Source organism: Sinocyclocheilus anshuiensis, unplaced genomic scaffold (assembly GCF_001515605.1).
Source record: "Sinocyclocheilus anshuiensis isolate Anshui unplaced genomic scaffold, SAMN03320099.WGS_v1.1 scaffold550, whole genome shotgun sequence".
Lineage (NCBI taxonomy): Eukaryota > Metazoa > Chordata > Actinopteri > Cypriniformes > Cyprinidae > Sinocyclocheilus > Sinocyclocheilus anshuiensis.
In genome coordinates, this window is record NW_015544149.1 from 209,943 (window position 1) to 215,540 (window position 5,598).

General features: G+C 38.3%; 1 long non-coding RNA gene across 1 annotated transcript in view; it reads left to right on the top strand.

Annotated features, from left to right (window-relative positions):
• The window catches only part of LOC107695170 (uncharacterized), a 71,610-nt gene that overhangs the window by 4,240 nt on the left and 61,772 nt on the right, over positions 1–5,598 (top strand). Inside the window, exon 2 of the long non-coding RNA XR_001634966.1 lies at positions 519–655. This is a non-coding gene — a long non-coding RNA (uncharacterized LOC107695170). The remainder of the gene's footprint in view (positions 1–518; positions 656–5,598) is intronic.

The following is a 5,598-nucleotide window of genomic DNA, read 5'->3' on the forward strand; positions in this document are numbered from 1 at the left end:
AAAAAAAAAAAATATATGTAATAATTATATGTATTTGGGATCATTGATATGCGTTTATATTTTTGTTAATATTTTGAAATAGATTTTATTTATATTTTCTGTTTTCACTTTCATTTTAGTTAAAAGTTTTAGTAATTTTGTTGTTTTTGTCATGCTCTTTTTGTTACTAATACGCCAACATTATTAAATGTTTTTTATTTGTATTAATTATTTATTAGTTTTAGTTATTTTAGTACTTAAAGTTAAACTAAATGAAAATGACAAATAATATGAGTAAAATAAGCTGAATTAAATTATTTTTGTAATAATTCAGTTAAATGTAAAATTTGTAAATATTTTCAGTAACATTATTTCAAGTAACAAAAATGTATTCCTATAGTTTTAGTTGACTATAACAACCTTGCAGCTAGATATTTTATGTCAAAATGAGTCAATGATTCACTGATTATCTCATCCAAAAATCCATTAACAGAAGTTCCCAGCATTTAATTCCTTTGTTTTTCTCTTTGTCTGTCTAGATTAAACTTGGAGACATCCAGGGATGCCAGCTCTGTAAGAATCATGCAGGTCACATGGTCAGGTACCACAGTCCTCATCATTTTCACCTTGCTGCAGTTTGTCCAGTCGGAGTTGTCGGAGGGTCCTTTGGTTCCAGGTAAGCATGCATGAGCCCTGTGTTTTGTGATTTTATTCCCAGGTTCTGATGTGGTTTCCCTGGTTATTCCCAAGCTACGTGGAACGGACACATAAGCCTATTAATTGCATCTGAACTTTGAAAAAAAAAAACAGTTATTTTTATGGGAACACAGAAGCATCTTGACTTTTATATTCTGCAGTGCAGGCTTATGTGCTTTTCCCATGTGGCTCTGGTGTGTTTTTCCCATCTCGTCTGTATTTCCAGTCGAATGATGAACTGTCTGTTTGTGTGATGGACACCATTCAAGGTATTGTCAGATCAACTGGTTCTCTATTTCAGGTGAATGATGAATAATGTTAAATGAAAGGAGGATTTCAAGATAAACGACAGACATCAGTCAGGAGCGACTGCATTATGACTGTGTTCCTTTATCATGGGTTTGAGAATTGAAGCGGATCATATCCCTGAGAACCCCTGAGCTTTTAAAGGGACAGTTCACCCCAAAATCATTTACTTAGCCTCATGTTGTACCAAACCCACATGACTTTCTTGATTTAGAGGAAGGTTTTTTTTGTCCTGGCTGTTTGATGACAAAAATGTACCATAAAATTGCCATAAAAATAGTCCATACGACATGTGCACTATATTCCCAAGTATTGTGCAGCTCAATTTAACCAAAGTTAAAGTCTTATGGAGTCAAATAAACCACTTATATTGGGAATTTAGGAGTTAGACAGTTCTAATTCACTTTCATTATACACTACCGTTAGAAAGTTTAGGGTCTGCACGATTTTATAAAATCATTTATTTATTTATTTTTAAATGTTTCTTATACTCACCAAAGCTGCATTTATCTGATAAAAAAATACAGTAATTATTGTGAAATATTACAATTTAAATTTACAGTTTTGTGTTGTAATATATTTTAAAAAGTAATTTATTCCTGTGATGCAAAGCTGAATTTTCAGCATCATTACTCCAGTCTTCAGTGTCACATGATAATTCAGAAATCATTCTAATATGCTGATTTGCTGCTCAAGAAACATTTCTGATTATTATCAGTAGGGGTGGGCAATATGACCAAAATCTTATTTCACGGTATGAGAAATTTTATTTCATGATAACGATATATACATCGATATAGCTATTTTTATTTTATTTTTGTTATTAAAATGAAGAAAAAGTAGCAAATTACAAACACAACAGAACACATAAATATGAAATAAAATTTTAATTCATTCAGCTACAGTAGGCTAGGTTTATTTAACATGTAGTAAGAAATATTACAGAAATTGAATAAAGTGTATAAATAAAACACTGCATAGTCTTCACGTTATCAATCAAACAACATTAATAATGACAGACAGCAGCAGGTAAATAAGGCTGCTTTCCTTTTAAGACCAATCCAATGTACTGAAACACATCCAGTTTTCACCCAACTGTTTACATTTATTTAACTCATAACCGACTGTGTTTACGGGAATAGTTCACACGATGGGCATTATGACATATCTGTGTGCGTATTTGACCATTCAAGCACAATAAAACAGGAAAGAGATCTGTTTTCGCGATTGCATGCTGTCTGAGAGGGGTTTCAGTGCGCGCGCTTCGACTGTGTGTCAGTCAGTGCGAGCAGCGGATTGTGCTTTTTTTCACCGCTTATTGCACTTAATAACTTTATTAAACATCATGCATGTCCCAAATCCGCGATCGCATGCTGTCTGAGAGAGGCGCTTTCTGAGTGTGTGCTTCGTGTGTGTCAGTCAGCGCAAGCACCGCATTGAGTTATTTTTCATTGCATATTGCACTTAATAACTCGATCAAGTGCAGCACTCTTTATTTTCTCATTCATGCATGTTTCCTTATCAATCAAAGGTGAATATAACGTTTAAGCAGTATGTTACGCAGATATATTTGCATACCGTGGAATACACGATATAGCAAAATCTCTAATGATAGAGGTAACGATGTATACCGTCATACCACCCAGCTCTAATTATCAGTGTTGGATACATGGAAACCGTGATACATTTCCCCCCCAGGATTCTTTTATGAATAAAAAGGTGAAAAGAACAGCATTTATTTAAAATGGAAACCCTTTGCAGCATTATAATTGTCTTTACTGTCACTTTTGATAAATTGAATGTGTATTTGCTGAATAAAAGTATTAATGTTTTTTTTTATCTTAACAACCTCAAACTTTAGAACAGTACTGTAGAAAAAAAAATCACACACACACACACACAAATCACATTGTGTGATCACAGAAAAAAAAAACCATGTGGGTTTGAAATTACATGAGGGTGAATAAACTAAGACAAATATAAATATTCATTGTGTGGATGAACTATTCCTCTAAAGATACACTTCATTAAAAACCTTTTTTTTAATCTCGTAGACTTTTACCTAAGGACACCTGAGCAAGGGTGTCATCAGTTTTTTCATCACTGGCACCATATTGTTTTTTCCCTGTAAAGCGTAGTTTATTCTAGAGCCCGACCGATATGGGTTTTTTGGGACCGATACCGATATATATATATATATATACACATATATATTCTTTTGCTACTGGATAAAACAGTAGCCCTGAACGTTGTACTGACACCTACTGGTGTGGATGTAGCATCACACAAAGGCAAACGTTTTCAGTTACCAGTCCTATAGTAGAAATGCCTATAAATGTAAATCACATAGTTTTTTACTTATATTTTGATGGACACAAGTTTCCCTTGGAACTGGAATCATGGCGGAATTTCATGTGAAGTCCACTTCTCAGGGCACTTGCGGTCGAATAAGACAACGCTTGAATGCTGCTGCCTGAACAAAAGACCTCCTTACTGAAGTGAAAGTGTTGGCTGGTGTCACTATCTCATGAACGCGCTGGCGGATCTCCACCAAATTCGGGGGATCCCTTCAGCTCGAGGAGCCCTCTCGAATGCTACCATCCGCGCGCCGGTAGCCCCCCGGGATCGCTTGATCCATCGGCGCCGGACCGCGAATTTAACCACCTGTAACTCCCGAACCCCGGGGGCTATCCAAGCGGGGGTGGTCTCATTCGAAAGAGGGCCTCAAGACATACACTCAATTCGCGTTCGAGAGGGTTCCTCGAGCTGAAGGGATCCCCCGAATTTGGTGCGGATTCGCCACATGAATAGACTTAAGCTTTAAAGCGTTTCATCCAGGTCGCCAGTAGCAAACAATGGAGCGCGCTCTGCTGGACAAACTAAGTAATTACACCATTTGAAGTATTTTATCTGCATTATATGTTCTGTAAAAAAAAATTTCATATCGGCGGCATATTCGCCGATACCGATATATCGGCGACAGGCTCATATCGGCCGATAAAATCGGCAAAACGATAACGCTCTAGTTTATTCCCCCAATTCATCATGATCAACTTCTGCAGCAAGCTCTCTTTGGTCCTCTGTATCTCCGTTTCTAGCCTTTTTCTCCCTAATTCACATCAGCCCGGATGATACCTCCCCAAATCACCCTGTTATTCAACCATTTTCCTCTTTATTGCTTCACACTCCTGTCCGTTATGATTCCTTCTCCTCACTTGTTTACCTTCCCTCCTTCTCATCTCCCTTCGTTCCCCCTCCTTTCTCCGTTTTCCTGTGCCTGCTGCTTTAGAAACAATTTACTTGTCAGCTCGGTCTGTTGGTGCGCGTCTCTCTGGGTTTAATATTCTTTTCTGGTGTGCCGTTGGAGGCGGCTGTAATTTCAGTCGCAAGCAGGCGTGTGGTGATGCCTTTTGCTCGCTGCGAGCCTGCATTGATAGCTGGAGCCCGATATAGCAGCGTTAATGAATAGGGCTGAGCCAGGCGCTTCCTGCCTGAAGTCCAATTCACTCCACCTGATGCGCTGCGCAGGAACCGCCGCTGAGTGAACAGTGTGCAGCTGAGCATGATGGGTTGCATTCTCCTACCACCTGACAATCTCAGAGTTTCTTTGATGAAACTGGTGTCGTGTTGTGTGATAGCTGTAGACTAGATATAGATGCACATCTATGCACCAGTGTCACTTTGCTATACACAGCTATACTATTTTAATTTCTCTTATCTCTTTGCAGACTCTGTCTTCTCAGTTAATAGAACAATTTTAACCTTCCATTTATATTTATTTGATAAGTAACTGCATGTAAGTATAGTCAGTTGGTCACTATCAAAAAATAACCCCCTTTAGGGTGATAAAAAACCCTCTGCTTCACATCCTGATCCTCCTTGTCAGATTTATGTTGAGATAATGACTGTCTAGCTGTACATTATCACTTATATATAGGTTTGTAAGCTGTTTGTCCATTTTTATACATCTATATCTATAATATCTATACCTCTGTATGAGAAACTGAGAAAAGGGGGCCTTGAAGAAGGAAAAAAAAAACACAGGTGGATTATGGGTCATTGCTAGATATCTGACCGAATGTATAACACAGCAGATTTGGTAGCTGTGCATCATGGGAGCAGGCACTTGAAGGAGCCGTGCACTCATCCCTCATGCGCTGCTGACAGCAGCACTTCGGTCCGCATATGTTCCGTTGCCTTGCCACACCAGGACGCTCCGTCAGTGTCCTACCCTCGGTGATTAAATATGTAGTTAATACAGTGCTATAAGAATATTGAATTACGCCACAGCCACTGTGATCTTTTTTGAAATTACAGGGCCAATTGTGCAAGACGACCGCTGCACTTTATAACAGGTGCCGGCTGGAACACAGCCTGAAGGAGAATACATTCACATCGCTGATGACCGGCTCATACTCTCTGAATGCCACTGAAACACTAAATAGCAACAATATCACTGTGGTACTTTCCTGTTTATCACTATTTATTGCCATATCATTATAGTCCCTATATTTACACTATCACTATAGCTCCCACGTGGGCCTTTTACCCAAGACCGAAGGGTCTTTTTCCTTATTCGGTAAAATGCAACTGTTACTGCCTTACCTGATGTTTTTA